The sequence below is a fragment of the Anas platyrhynchos genome, chromosome 10 (genome assembly GCF_047663525.1).
Source record: "Anas platyrhynchos isolate ZD024472 breed Pekin duck chromosome 10, IASCAAS_PekinDuck_T2T, whole genome shotgun sequence".
Lineage (NCBI taxonomy): Eukaryota > Metazoa > Chordata > Aves > Anseriformes > Anatidae > Anas > Anas platyrhynchos.
This window is the reverse complement of record NC_092596.1, coordinates 21,864,034-21,880,898: the sequence shown is the minus strand read 5'-3', so window position 1 is coordinate 21,880,898 and position 16,865 is coordinate 21,864,034. Positions and strand designations below refer to the sequence as shown.

At 35.0% G+C, this 16,865-nt stretch overlaps 1 long non-coding RNA gene across 2 annotated transcripts in view; it reads right to left on the bottom strand.

The window, feature by feature from the left end:
• LOC106014542 (uncharacterized) overlaps window positions 1–16,865 on the bottom strand; it is a 144,517-nt gene that overhangs the window by 108,346 nt on the left and 19,306 nt on the right. The window lies entirely within an intron of this gene.

Genomic DNA, 16,865 nt, shown 5'->3' with positions numbered 1-16,865 from the left:
AGTACAAGGAGAGACTTCTGGGAAACAGGGAAGCAATTCACTTTCTAAACCTAAAATTCTGACTTAAATTATATGCATGCATGTGTCAAATGTTTAGACCTGTCAGCTGATCTTTGTTGATCTTAAAGCTTTGGACATGACATTCTATTATCACTTCTTGAATAAAGGTTGGCTACTAAGGAAGAGCTCAATAGCTCAAACAAACGATTCATCAGAACTTCCTCGGTGGCTGTCTGGTCATATCTGTTTAGTATTTGCAGTGGTATGGATAGGGGTTTAAAATCCAGCCATAGCACAGACATTTTCCTTTTTGGAACAGAGATGCCTATGTGTAAGGCAGGAACAATCCAGATCTAGAATGACTGACACCAGACAAAGCAGGTGACTAACCAGAACTTTGAACTTCATACAGTGGAAAATCAGATAACTAAAGGATTCAAAAAAATTTGTGGGGACAGTGAAGTAGGCAAATAAAGTGATCTGAGTAGCTATGGCTTTTATGCTCATAAGGAAGCAATTTAAGTTTTGGTAGTTCAAAGATTAAGAGCCTGCAGTGAATAAAATTGGCAGAGATGATGAACTGTTTAACAACTTGGTAGGATTTAGAGTGATTATGCCTCCATAATAAGCATCCTTATTACTTACATTTAACCCAGTGTGCTGCAATTAATATAGACAGAGGGAAAAAAAGGTTAAAGACGTAAAATTTGCTTGTGTAAGCTAAATAATTGCTTGAATCCTTAATGATTGCTAAGCAAGACTAAAGATTTTTGAGATGATCAATGAAGTGTGAGAAATTACTATTTTTTAAACTGCATCTGAATTTCTAGTTTTTGAACAATATAAAGCAGCAGTTTCTGCAGTACCTTTTACCTATGTAAAACAAATGAACAAACATGGCAAAAACACCATGCAGCCCAACTTCTAAGAATTCTTAGAACTGGTGATGCAAAACCACTATGTTAGCACAACGAGGACTCCAAACCCTACAGATGAATTTTACTTTGAGGTTTTATTGCAGTTTTCCCTTCTCTGTAAAACCGTATTTGGCTAAACATTTAATCACTATAATTTAGTTGATATTAATGTTTGTTTGTTTTTAATCCTTGGTTCTTTGTTATTTTTTCTTTCCATTTTAATTCTAGAGATTGCAGTGGGATAGGATTTAGTGGCCTCCTATGTGTGAATTTGGGTTGAAGAAGCCAGTTAGATTAGTTATCTGGTTATACTGCTGAGTTATTTGCTATCTGATGGTGCTGAATTAGATTGCTAAAGTACAACCTTTACAATCTGTCACTTTTCCAGATCTTTTAAGTGCTGTTGATATCATCCTAGAAATTTCAATCACTAGAGTAGGAATAGCTTTGGAAATTATTGATGTCTATAATAAGGTAATATGTCACAGCAACAATGTCATTTTTGTATGGATTCCAGCCTGTGTAGATATTAAAGGAAATGAAATGGGAGATAAAGCAGTCAAAAAAGCTTTGCGAAATAATTCAGAAGTCATTGAGAACAGAGAATTTGGTCAGTCAACAAACAAAAATGCAAAGCCAAACAACTAATTCTGGCAGCTGAAGGTTAAAGAAGGGTAAGTTAATTTCCAAAGAATATTCAACTTTTTTACCCATTTACCAAAAAGAAACAGCAATAAAATCATACCTAAGAACCAGAGATTTTCATTCCTACATACTGTAAGGCTGAGTAGTGGTACTTATAGGCAAGAATGCTTTTCTTAGATGTGATGCCCTCTCATATTTCTTTCCTAAAATTTAACATTTTATTCAGGACTGCTTCATCATCAACTTATTCCAACATTCAAAATACTGTTCAGCACTGTACAAAGTTTTGTACACAATTTAAGAAATCCAATATTTGTACATGTGGACATGTTCTCTTATTTCAATAATTGATATTAAATGCAAATACAGAAGATCTAAGAAGAATGAAATACATAGTACCTTACAGATTTCAGTTACTGGAGCTAAATCTGTCTACTAAGTCATACTTTGGTATTTTTTTCAACTCAAGTAAAATATTAATACCATACAGTTTGCAGTACATGCTTTCTTTAACTACATTATGATTAAATTTTACTTCAAGTTACTGAAAATGCAGTAAATAAAAGGCTGACCAAAGTACTGTCAACACAATGTTTAGGTGAAAGAACATCACCATTAAAACATAAATCAGAGCTGACTGTTCTCAGTGAGTGTTGTACTTCAATTATAAAATGTACCCCCAGCCTCCTACTGGGAAAGACTTCCCCCACATTTTTCTTTTAATTATTAACTTTGCTACTCTTACATTTTCATGTTTATATGATAACAGAGATCTGTGTATTTCCCAGCAAGGTCTTATCAAGGCACATATTTTATGTGAAGTTAAATGGTAACTTTTCTGTGAATCCTATAAAATCCCGTTCTTTCAGCCCTGCATCAGCCAGTTCCTGCCTTCCCTATTGCATGCAGCTACATGTGTTACTGTATACAAAATCACCAAATGATCCAGGAAAAAAAAACAGTCTGCATTTCACTGAAATACACATTTTTGTACATGGGGGCTATTATTCCTAGTAGGGTTCATTTGATAATCCAGTCAACAATGTGCTACCATGAACAGTTGCTTAACGTAATGGAGAAAACAGTGGCCCTCAGCTGCAAGCCTAGGAACACCTTGAAGCAGCTGTGCCACAGAACAACACACCTTAGGACTTAAGAATGTTAAATCTCATTTAGACAACCACCTGATATATGAAGATACAAAAAAAAAAAAAAAAAAAAACAACCACCACCACCACCACCAAAAGAACCCACAAAACCAACACACACAGACAAAAAAACACCATTACCACCAAAAAAGGCCAAACACACAAGACACTGGTAAGAGTACAAAGGACTGAAATCTTGAACGTTGTTTACATTTTTGTTTATATTTAATCTAGTCAAAAAAGGGCTTCTCTGTAAATTATTGAGCTAATTATAAACTGATAGAGAAATAAATTATGAGAAAATTACCAATATTTAATCAGTTATTCATTAACAAAAACACAGTTACAACATAATACCAAGAAATTCTTCAGTTTATTTTTCTCTATTAAATTCCTGTTACATACATGTGCACATATGTTTGTGTATATAATAATTAATACCCTGCAAGTAAGAATTTTATGTGGTAGTGGATAAAACACTGCAGATTAAGACAAACCAAATCACCCTACTTGCCTTGCAAAATTTCTAATTGGTTTCACTCTATACTTGATCTTAAATTCTAGGTTTTTGGTTCAGCTACGTCTCACAAAAGACTACCTATAGAGTCACCATAGCAGAAAGATAAACTGCAACCATGGCAGTTGCTCAAATCAAGACTACATTAAGCTCTTCACATGGCATGATATATTTTTTTGAGAGAGAAAGACAGCATTTTTAGTTTATTCTGACCATGTATTTTAATTCCTCCACTTGTCTGAACAGCTGATTAACACAGAAAAAATACAAAAGCAGCCCTAAATACAGTGAAACTATGAACAAACACTGCATATTGTTGAAACAAAATTCAACAATATACTACTGTAAGCCAACAGGTAGATAGTTACCTTCAGTAAAAAAATATACATAAAGTATTAAGTTCTATATAAAATTGTGTTTGTATGTATAAACGTATGTATAAAAATACCTCATACTTCATAAGTCATACATGTTGTACACCAAATAGGAAAGTGTCCCCCCAGAAAAATGTAGCTGTCATGTACACCATGAAGTTTGCAGAAATTTAATAATACTGGATAGCCTATTACATGTAGACTCAAATTTACACAGAATGTGACAATAGTATTTTTACAGCAGTAATTATATATGCATTTCCAATATACTAATAATTATAGAAAGCAAGAAATAATAGAAGCTGCCCTGATACACTTATTTCCTTTCCTTCTCTCTTACAGCGTTATTTACCTGTTTAAAAGGTATACTCTTCATGAGCTTTACTCCTCTGCTTGTTTATAAAGGTTAAAAGCAGGACATTAAGCTCAGCTACAGATGACTGAGGAACATTGCAGTAACAGACAAAAAGAAAACAAAAATTGAACATCGATACCTAAAGATACACTCGAAAAATCAATCCTCTTGCACTTAATCAAAATCAATACATATAGACACACACAGGAAGCTAAATTTATGCGCAACCCATATTTTTAGAAGTGAATATTGATATAATTTTCAATATCTTGCATTTGTATGCCCACCCTGAAATATCTTAACTGGGCTTGTTTTCATGGAAATGATACTCTGAACTGCTGAGCACCTATCATTGAAGTCTACTGTCTCTTCTGGTTTGGGTGGCATACATGTATTATCACACAGAGCACCACATCCCTATCTGAAAGGGAACCACTGCTTTATTCAGTCGTTAGCAGAACAACAGCCTCTCCTACAAAGGCAGGCTGAGAGCGCTGGGTTGTTCAGCCTGGTGAAGCAAAGGCCCTGGGAAGACCTTACAGTGCCTAAAGGGGGCTGCAGGAAAGCTGGGGAGGGACTCTGTCGGGGGGATGTAGCGATTGGACAACAGCGAATGGCTTTAAACTAAAAGATGGTAAAGTTAGATTAGATATACAGAAAAAGAGATCTATTGACAAATGTGAAAACATGAGTCATAGCAGCCTGAGGTGCAGAGCATAGTATTACGTAAACCACCTTGTTAACATGTGTAGCTAAGCAAGAGTTCAACCGTGAAATAAATAAATAAATAAATCCCCAACAGCTAAACAAAAAAAAGTTGAAAAATATTTTACCACCCTCTAGTGGCACAATGTGAGATGGACACGAACAAAAATAAAGTGTTTACATGTATTTCTTTAGCTATCAATAAGAAATTCTTAAAAACAAAACAAAACAAAAAAACACACAAAAACCAAACCAACATTTATTTTGTCTCCTGCTGAATCATACTAGGTTGCATAAGATATAATATGAAGAGAAAACCACGCTGACTTAATTCTTACAGCTACTAGTGTAAAATGCTTCTTACTATGAGTGTGAGCTTTTTAAGAGAATTGGCTTGAGATAACCTCACTGTTCAATCCTGTTGAAGATTTTTTCATTTAATATTAACCAATGAAACAAGACCAAAGTTTTAAACCCCAATTTGTACTACACTGAACGCAATCTTTATTTCTTAAAGTGCAGCACAAAGTTCAGTCAAGCTTATATTTTAGCAGATTTATAAACTCTGATTTCAAAACTCTAAAAAAATCTCAGACCTTAGAAAATTAAAACACATTTAAAAATAGAAAAGAACACATATATGTCAAAATGTAGAAAAAGTATATAGACATCTGAACTTCACTGTATGTCTGCCAATCCTTCTGTCCCATCCCTAAATCAGGCAATGGACTCACAGTATGTCCACTACACTATCACCTTTTAGCATGATCTTGAGATGCTTAAAAGCCTTCTCTCTCCCCTCTCCCCCCCCTTTTTTCTTTTTTTTTTTTCTTCTTTTTTTTTTTTTTTTTGATTTTAATAGGTGGGTAGATGGGAGCCTCAGAAACATCTTTTGATCTAACATGAAAGACTGAAAACACTGGACTATACTGATGTAAATTAACTGAACCAGTACACCTGACATCAAAGCATTTCCATCTACACTAACATTGTATTCTCATGCCAATTCTCAGTCAGAAGGTTCCAGGGAAAGGTCTTTCCAAATTGTTAATAATTGAAATACTGGCTGACCTTAGCAAATACTTTCCATAAATCACTGATACCACACTATTTTTTCACTGACCTTTTACATTTTTTAATGTGGCTACTCCAGCAGTTAAAATTCATCCATAACAATTCTTCATGAGAACTAGATCACTTTCAACCCAGGCTGTGAAATGGCCAAGAAAACAAGTCTGCACTTCTCTGGGAAAGACCATGCTTCCTTTCCTTGCAATGTTCCAATGCCCCTGCTTCAGGGGATATTCCACTACTGCTCTCCTTCTGTTGAGACATATGACTACAAACCTGCTTTTCACACAAGTGGATAAATGTTTCATCTCAATCACAGTAAACTATGTCTGTCAGCTGCTCATTTCCTCACAGTATTTCATGGTATATTCTGTATTAAATTGTTTTTTTTGCATGAAATTTTCTTGCTTTACAAAATTTGAAAAACAAACAAACAAAAAACAAACAAAGCAACAGGCAGCATCAGAGAGCTAATTAATCTGTATTGAGAAGCACATCAGTTATCAGGACATACCTGAAAATAGTTGACAAAGTCAGTTCTTCTGAGCCTGAACTCTTTCTGTGAAGCTCTCTGGCCATGGCCGCTCTGGAGCACAAGATAGTTTCTCATTCTGTGGCTTTGTTATTGTCTGCTGCTCCTCCACCAGCTCCTGCAATTTCAGGACTGGGCCCCTGCACTCTCACAAGTACCATGCTATAGGTCCTGAACATTGCATTTCATCACTTACAAATTATTTGTAACTCTTCCGCTCATTCACTTCACGACTCTGCTCACCTACAGCATTACCATCTCTGCTATTCCTGTTTCAAATCATTAGATAAGTCTTAGATTTTTATGCCATACTTCCTTACCTTGTTAGCATGCTCCTACCCTCCTTTTCAAGAAATTTCAGTCTTTTAAGAAATTTTCTTTCAATGAAATTTAAATGGGTACAAGATCCTTCTTGGTATAAAAATGTTAGGGATCTTAAAGAGTATGTAACTTCAAACAACTTCTAGTACAACTACTGAATATCGCACTAATTACTTATCTGTGGTCAGTAGTTACATGCAGTCTTTAATTTGTTCAAGAGCCTAAAAATTTCCCATCTTTATTATATGTATGAACTTGAAAAGAAACTTGTCTTTTCAGGCAATTTCTGAATTTGTCTGAACTTTTCAATTGAAAATTAATTTTTTGGGGCAAATCCCATCCTCTATAAAACATTAACTATGGAGCAGTAATTGTCAAAGTTTCTTTATCAAATCACATGCATTACTGTAATCCAGTATCACATGATATTCTAATCCACATAAGGTATTGTATGTTTTAAATACTTTTAAAGCTTCAGCTATTCATAAAAAGCAGCTACTAACAGGAAACAGAGACCGCTGTAATCATCAGATCTCAGAAGTATTTGATCATTAGTAATCTTATTCCTATTGCAATTTTGATTCCATACTAACAACATTTCTGCCACATTTTTTTGCTCAATAAATTTGTCCTTGTGGAAATGACAACTATCAGTTCTGTCTGGCTAATACAGATGTGTTTGAGGAAAACTAAAATGTCACTATTTTCAATTACAACAGCAGAAGATAAACATCAGCTCATTACAGTTTACTTAAATCTTGAGTCTAAACTTACTATGAATTACTTTCTAAATCTAAATGTCAATATTATACTTAGGCATATTGATTTAGACATATAAACCTATTTACCTTTCTGGGTCAGAGTTTGTGTCTGTTCTTCAAATAACTGGATACTCAAACAAGGTAATACTAGTGGCTTTGGATTATATAAACAATTTGCCTCAACTGTCCAGTTTCATTAGTAGGTGACAAAAGCCTGTTTTTTTCCCTCTTCTTTTTTTTTTTTTTTGGTCATGCAGCATATATGACATTTCAATACACACCCAACCATTTTTGTATTTTACATAATTCTTGAGTGTGAAATTAGACAAACTCTGAAACTCCGATTGAAAACAACACTTCAACACGTACTAACATCCTTGAAGATAAACAAGTTCTTCAATTTACCAGAGCTTCAGAGAGGTCATCTCTATATTCATTTAGTTGGACAACAATTTACATTGACAAACTCACAAAACAGACTTCAGATTTCTTATTTATCATTCCCTATGCAAATGCTGTTTTTGCAAATTCTTATGGGATACCTCAGTCTTTAAAAAAAACATTTATTTGGTGTGCTTTTCCCCTCCCACCCTCCACCTGGTTCTTTTGATGCCTCTGCTACATGTTCTTGGCTGCAGAAATGACAATATCGGAAGTTTTCTCTGAAGCCTGAGAAAACTAAACCACTTTCCTGACCACCCCCTACCCCCCCCGACAAAACTCACTACTAAAAAGCAACATTACCAAAAAAAAAGAACATTAGCAGCAGACAGAAGGATGAGAAAACAAACTTGAAAAAAAAAAAAGCACCAGTTAGTGAATATTTTCTATGGAACAGAGATCCTCACCAGCAAGTCTCCTTGGAGGAGCTGCCTGCACCTGATATAACCTCACCTCCTCTGCTGTGCTGTGTAGGCTCACTGCTTGACCCACAGCTGCCCCCTGACTGCTCTAACACCAGGCAGTGCTGAAGGAGCTACACCCTTCACTGTTGGAAGGCAAAGATGAGGGCACAGTGTGACATTGAGCCTGGGAAAAGGGTGGGTAGAGGGGACGGAGAGCAGGGTGGTTTAGTTTGTCGTTGCTTCTCACCCACCAACTCTGTCTTGATTCGCAATAAATTAATTTTCTCCAAGCTGAGTGTGTTTTGCCCATGATGGTAATTGGTAAGTATTCTCCCTGTCCATCTTGATCCACAATCTTTTTTCTTATTCTCTCCCCGAGTGAGAGCATAGTGGGGTGGGGGCCTGGCAGCTGGCCAAGCTCAACCCACCCCACTCAGCTAGGCTTCCTCCCAGACTTCAGCACAACCCTCTGGCCCTTCTGCAGACAGGTGTTAGCAGGAGATTGCGTTCATGATGCAGCTTCTCTCCATCTGGATTCTTCAGATAATCCAAAATGCCCACCTTCTTCAATAGCAGGTGCCAGTACTGAGTTTTCTACTTGTGAAGCATATATAATCTGCATTTTCTGTTGGAAAATGCAGATTATATTTCCCTGTTCCCTTAAGCAGCCCACTTGAAATAAGGGAAGCAGTAGATGGCAGTAAGCACATGACACCAGGCTGCTACTTTTCCCTAGCCCTGCCTTCTTGCTATTCCTGCAAATAGCCTAGGAAATGAGGGATAAGGACTTCATTTTCATCCCCACAGCACTTGTTATGACATGCTGGAGGAACTGTTATGCCAGGCAGGTCTCTGTCAGTGTTTATTGTATATACCATAGTATTTGATCTCCTTTTTTTATTATTATTTTATATATTTTTTATTATTATTATTTTTTTTTTCTAGAAACACCAAATGATGAGTAAAAAATCTGCATTTGAAGAAGTAATTTGTAACAGTTCAGGTATTTTCTTTTAGCTACCCCCACACCTAGGGCAGCATTACCCAACATAACTGAGCAGTGATGAGGAATCTCTCCACATACCCTGTCTTGCAAATGTCTCAAAGGAACAGTTTAATCACTGTCAACTAGTTTTCATGATCAGCTCTGCATGCATACTCATAGGAGACTTAACAGAATGGTACACAGCTTCTGCTATCCAAGTAATTGCTGCTTCCCTTTGATATGTTCCAGCCCTCCTAGAGAATTTGGGTACAAACAATATTTAGATATTTAGATACATACACTTCAAACAGCAGGAGCTGAATACTTGTGATAGAGCTTAAACAAAGGGAGATTGGCACTTTCCTTCTGGAAGTTCTGAGGCAAAGTAGGTTTTGTTTCCTAAATATTAGAGTGATTTGGATTTCCTTCCCAATCAGGAAGAAAATTACAGACTACAAGTAGTAATTAGAATTTTCCCTAGATGTCTACTCAAATTTATTTTTAATGTTTAGGTTTACAACTGACTTCAAAACATCTTTCCTGATTGAAATAATAACCAAATGAACAGCGAGCAGTAAAAGGTGTTGTTTTGGTTTCTGTTACATATTTATGGTACCAAATAAAATGAGTAATCTCAGAGTTGAGTGTTTCCTAAGTTGCAAGAGAATACCTTGAAATATACGGTCTACAGTAACCAGCAGATAATTCACCATGCTAGTGTGCATAGCTTTTCCAGGCTGGGATGCAGAGTCCTCTTTTGCTGTAAAGATAAGAGGTCTGGAAATAGCAAAAACCTGACATTAGTGATCTAAACAGCTGAGATATTAGAACATGCTGATCAGTATAATGGTAATCCCATCCAACCTGAACCTTCTTTTGACGTTTAGTTTAAGAGGAAAAATAGAACAGAAGTACATAGAGGTGATGGTTTTCACCCAGCAGAAATCTGCTGGGTCTGAGGGTGTGGAAGGAGAGGGTTTATTTTGCATCTTATTTAACCTACACAATGGTATCTAGATAAGAAAATCTTCCAAACCACTGAGATAGCCCCTGTGCTCTGCTGCTGAATGAATACATTTTTGCTTTCACCTTTCTTGCAGTGTGAAGAGGTAACAAGTAATTTTTAATTTGATGTTCTACAGGCAGTATTTTTACAGAAATAGAATGAAATCTGAGAGTATAAAATACAATTGTAGTGCTGTCCAGAAGCACACTGAACAATCCAGGATGGAGTGTGGATGCTGAGATGCTATATAGCTTATTTAAAGTTCTTGGCTCTGTACATCCTTATCTGGACTAGAGAAGGTAGTAACAATTGGGACAGTAAGGTCAGGAAGAATAGAGGGCAAATCTACAATGTTGTATTCTATATATCCTACAGGAAAATGACAACAACAAGAAGCATGGCCTATTAACAATCACATGTGCCCTCACCTTCTAAATATTTCAGATAATCTACAAAAGACAGAGAATCAAGGGAAGAGCATACAGAACACTTTCAAGACTTTTCAGTAAGAATGGCTGAAAAAGAAAGTCCTGATCTTGTTTTTAAGCAAAATCTGAAATACTGTTTTGGACTTGGTAGCAAGCAAACATATAAACAGATGGGTGCATTTATAGGAGCTGTGGGAAATGTCTGCTCACATGGATGAGGATTCCTGTTGAAACTGCTCACAGTAGTGCTGGAAGAGATGAATATATGAATTGCTTAGAAATAGGCTTCACTGGTGATATTCTGCACTCACAACTTCATTGCTTCTCAGCAGACTAGAATGGAGTTGTGTCCTTGGACAGAACAAAGCCTGAGCATCCTGATGTGAAGGAACTGCTACTTAAAAAACTCTGCCCTGGGCTGATGGCTTGTCTGACTGTGCTCCCAAGTTCTTATGAATGTGTTCACTGTGAGTACTCTCATCAGTGAAGGAGGATATAAATGTATATCTCTGATACACTCTTGACACACTCTACATCAAATCTCCCAAGAAGAGAATGATAGCTAGGGAGTGGTCATTTACTGAGAAAGTGACAGTCATTTTGACAAGTAAACTCTATAAAGTCACAGCTCCAGGACCCAGAGGTAAAGTCAGGCATTAGCTGTCTTGAACGCACACAGATCCATATGCTCCATCAGAGACTGGCAGATTTATAATGTAACAGGCTGCCATGTTAAATGGAAGGTGATTAGAAGATCTCTGTAAGGGAAGATAAGTCTTTACAGAAGGAGAGTGTATGATTTTTCCTGATGAACTCTGTGGACTTGGCCACAACAGGATGTGACTTTTTTAGTCTATATCACTTTTATTATTGGCCCAAAATGTATGAGAAACTGCAGTTAGGGCTTAATTTGCTAAGCTAAAGAAAGCTTTTTTTATTTGAATACTTATCACACACAATATGAAATTGATACATGATTCATTCAGAATTCCACATTCATATTTTTTAATAAAAGTAATTCTTCAAAGGTAACAGTTTTCATTATAAGGAGTTGCACTCAAACTCTTAGCATGATAGTGAACAGTGGGAAACTTTTAAACATTTAAAAAAGTCAACAGAATCCATATGTGATGAAAGTAATATACATCTAATTATCTACATATTTTTTCATTAGCATTTCAGTGATTTTATGTCTACAACTTCCTCATGAGGGGGAGTGGAGAGGCAGGCGACCTATTCTCTGTAAACACCAGTGATAGGACCAGTGGCAATAGTGTTAAGCTGAGGCAGCGGAAGTTTAGACTTGACATCAGGAAGAGGTTCTTCACTGAGAGGGTGGTTGGACACCGGAACAGGGTCCCCAGTGAAGTAGTCACTTCACCAAGCCTGTCTGAATTTAAAAAGCGATTGGACTGTGCACTTAGTCACATGGTCTAAACTTTTGGGTAGACTTGTGCGAGGCCAGGAGTTGGACTTGATCCTTATGGGTCCCTTCCAATTCTAGATATTCTGTGATTCTATAATTATATGATTATATTTATATTTTATACAAATTCTGATCAAAGTCACCCAAAACTGAACCTAGGTCTTCAAAATTCCAGCTCAATACCAATATTCATATTTAGAACACACCCCTCATATTCACTGAAAAATAATATTGATAAACATTAAAATTGTATGCATTAATCTCCTATATACCTTTGAAAGATTTATAGGCAATTAACTCAAAAATGGAGTTATGTTCTAAATAAAGTAAAGGAAATTCCTTCACTCAGGCAAATTTATGCATACAAATTTAAAAGAGAAGTATTATTCTTCTTGTCAAATTCTTCAAATATAGTACATAATACTGTATTTCATTCATCATAACAATAATGCTAGAAAAATAGAATTTTTTTTTTTTTTTTTTTGCATATGTCCTTGTAAAAGTGATTTCTAAAATCATATGGAGACAGGCGCATTCACTAATGTAATGAATTGTTATTTACATCATCCTGAAAATACTCAAGATTACTAATGGTACACTTAACATTTCAAACATAACCCCCTAACCCTGTTCAATGAATTATGAAATGATCCAGCAGAGGGACCCCTTCAGTTAAAAATTAAAAGCCATCCATGAACCAACACTGGAATCAAAGTCTGAAAGTATTTTATTTAGGCACACAGTTATAGATTGTGCCTAAACTAGTATAATCACACAAAGTGTAGGAATATGTCTGATGCAAGACAGAAAAGCTTAAAACTTAATTATAAATTCTCTCTTTGTGTTCCTATATTTTCCAAGAAAAAAAGATGCGTAAAGTTACTTTGCTATTTAATATATTACTCTTAAGAATCCCACTCAATTACATGTTTTGGGGGCCGACTGGTACCACCATTCCCAAGTTGCTAAATAACATATGTCAGTATTACAGGTAAGAAAATCAGCTAGACAAATTGTATATTACTAGCTGATGGTAAAATGGGAAATAGTGCTATAGCAGGGGATGAAACTAAGATCAAAAAATACCACTTACTTATTTAATCCATTGCCTGCCTTACAACTAAACAGGACATCCATTGAAATTTGACCATCTTAAAACTATCTCCTTGAACTGAAGTAGCACAGAAGGAATGTCTGAACATAGATAGCATCCTACAATGTTGCAGCTGAAGCGTGCTGTTGACTGGTAGCAAAATACATACATTTAGAAAGTACAATTATGCAGCAAAAACTTCCTAAAAGTATTTTAATGTGACAGAAAATCTTATTAGTGAATGTATCTTTTGCAACAGTTGCCATGGCAGCTCACTCAGGCTGTTGTATAAATGTTTAATTTTTCACAGTACAGGAACTCAGCATTTTATATCCTTCTGCTTGTTATTCTTCAACTCTGTGAACTCCCATAATATTATTTCTATCTATTCATAAGTGATAAAACCTTTGTAGTGAATGCTTATTCACCCTGCAATATGACAAAATCCCATCTTGAATAATATTCATTCTAAAAAGAAATTGTAAGCTATGAAATTCTGCTAACACAAATTCAGAAACAAAAACAGTTTATTACACTGTTTGTACTCAGTGCTCCTCAGTGTTCTAAGATTTATTACACATTAAATAGTACTTTACAACACGGGCCATAATGTTGCTACAGTATTACATCAAGACTGAAAATTAAATCGATTTCCACCCACTACAAATTTAGACAGGTTGTATTTCGTTGATATGTACTAGTAGCACACAGAGATGGTTTTGATACACAAATTGGCTGTGGGGAAAAGCATTTTGTTTTATAATCATAGTTTCATGAATTAGGTTATTTACACATAAAACAGTAATCTGAAAGCAGCTAAACCCTTGGCTTTAAGGATATGCCTCATTCATAGACAGAAGTCACAGTCTAGCAACTTACTGTGATTAGGCAGGAAATTGATGGAAGATTTATCTTTGATCCTATTTACTAATGAAGATTATAGAGACCAGTGTTTTTGAATATAACAGAATATTTTGAATATTAATAGAATAAAGAAGTCAGCTGTTTCCTTGAATGCAACTTCATAACACTTTTACTGTACCCTTTGCCTGAAAATTCATCTTCCTCATCAGGCTGTCCTGACGCTCCCTTCCTTGTCTCACAGTCAAATATCACCCATTCAGCTAAATTACCTTAATTACTCAAGTTCTTTCCTCTTCCAAGAGTCTTCACACTTGCATGGTCTTGCTATGAATGAATGTCAGTATTAAGTGACTATATTTTTTCAATTTTTAATCAGTTCTGATTGACATGAGAAAACTTAGCTAGAGTTAAAAAATCATTTGGGGAAATAATTCTTTTTTAATTAAGTATGCCAAGATGATGGACAAGTTTATAAATGTATTAGAATAGTAACATGGGAAATAACAGAAAATGTTTTGCAGATAATTATTTTATGGTAGGACAGCATTAGATAAGTTTTCATGATAAAATTTTAATTTTGTGTTTCAACAAGATAGCCAACTAATGTTAAAAATAAATGCTCTTCTCTATTGACAGGTTATTTTAATCTCTGATTTTTACACTCCTAATGCTTTTTTGGGTTTTCCTTTTCCTAAGCACTAGTAGAAGGAAATGGAATCCAATTGCATCTACATCAAGGATATTTTTTTCTCCACATAAGCAATGTGGTGATAACTATCACAATTAAGACAGATGGCAGATGCTAATTTCTACCCAACTGATATACAGTGAGTTTTTGATCACCATGTATGGTAAGAGCTCAACAACTTGTAAGCTAGTTTGAAAGCCTCATTAGATGACCTGAATTTGCTGGGCAGAAAGCATATGGTCAGCAAAATTAGAAAGAGAAAGAAAAGAAATGTGATTAGTTTTCCTGTCTTCCCAAATCTGCCAGGTCTATTTGAGTAGTCCTGCAGAGGTTTCTTATCTCTACACATATACATGTAAATAACCGTAAACTTGAAGAACTCTAAATGCTATATATATAGAAATATCTATTAACTACTTATATTAGAATCTTCACCCATGTTTCTGCCTCTGGTTGGTTTACAACACTTATTTAGTAACATTAGTTAAATTCTTATCATCCTGGGATTACAGAAACACCTCACAGTTCCTATAAGAATGTTACATTTCTGGAGACCACAATTAAAGAAAAACAGAGAAAAATGTAAATCCCAAACTATGTATCTAAAAAATATTTCTAATTTTTTAAAGCTTATAGGCTGAATGAATTTCATTGCCGAACACTTCAGATTTTTCAGCAGTGCTCAGTGCTATGCCATAGAAAATGAATGCTGCACCTCATTTGCTAAGAACTGATCTCACAGTATATATCAACATGCTCAAACACTGTGGTGGCTGTAGAACAGGTGTAACAAATTTACTTTCAAATATATAGAATTCCTTTCCACATATGATCTCAGCTATAAAGCTGTCTCTAAGCATTTATGCTAGAACACTACTTTCTGTCTCTCATCCTTTCTCCTATGTTAAAATTTCAGGTATTTAAACAAAGGGCCTTTATGAACAATTAACATCTACAAACTCAAGATCCAAAACAAGTCTAAGACATTAAAATAATAACAAAAAGAAAATAATGAACTACCAAGTAATTGAAATAATAGTGAACCGTACTGCTCTGTACTGCTTTTTTTTTTTTTTTTTTTTTTTTTTTTTTTTTTTAGTGTCAGTCTGTATTTTAGTGGCCCATAATGTTAAAGTTTGTGCAATGAATATTATGGACAGTACACTGCCTTGAATCCAATGACATTTTTTGAAAGCTCAGCTGGAAAGATGAACTTGTGATAAATTATTTACAATGATATGACTTGATATTTTATTTTTTATTTTTTATTTCAGTAGCATTTATTTTTCCCCAAAGCAATTTCAACTATTGCCTTACATACCTTTTATTTAATTTAAAATCAATAAAGCAAGGGGAATATATCCTCGCTATTCAAAAATAACATTTTTCCTTTGTTTTCAGAATACACATACCAAACAAAAATCAATACTTTATATTTCCACACTTTGATTTAAGCTCGCTAAAATTAACCTCAATTGTAAGTGTCTGGTGGATTCTTCATTCCTTTCCAGTGTGACATATTATTAAGAATTTTATTTTTAAATTATTTACAATTTTCATTCGTTCTTATCACTATTGGCTCTGGATACGGGGGAAAAAAAAAAAAAGATAACCTTTCATGTTTACTAAAGGAGACCTCATAACGGGCCATGCTGATTTCCAGAAATTTTCTCTTGCAAAATTCAGTTAACACAAGAAAGAGGCTATAGAACAAAGATGTAAAAAAAAAAAGATGCCTCATCCCGCTAGGCTTTTGGGTGCAATTTTAGGAAAAAAAAACCAAAAACAATTATAAGTTCCACTGAGCTTTTACAGTCTACTTCTGTGTCTGAAGATACTAACTTAAACCAAGGTATCTGGTTGAAGCTGGACCAATTTTTAGTTGCTTTTCATTTTTTATATATGCTTGTCAGAAAGCAGGAATGAAATTCAAAGCTGTATTTAACTTTTTTACATAGACATTTTAATCCACAAGGAAACTAAATAAACAGAAAAAAAAGTCAGAGGCACATACTATATTCTATCACGTGTCTATTAAAACTGCATCAGTTTCTGAAGAAAAAACAATTTGTGCTTAAAGAGCATACTACTATTACAACCCTCAAATGGAAAGCAAGGGAAGTGCCATCATATTCTGATCTACTCATGAGTGATAATACTAAACTCTACAGAGTTCAGATACTA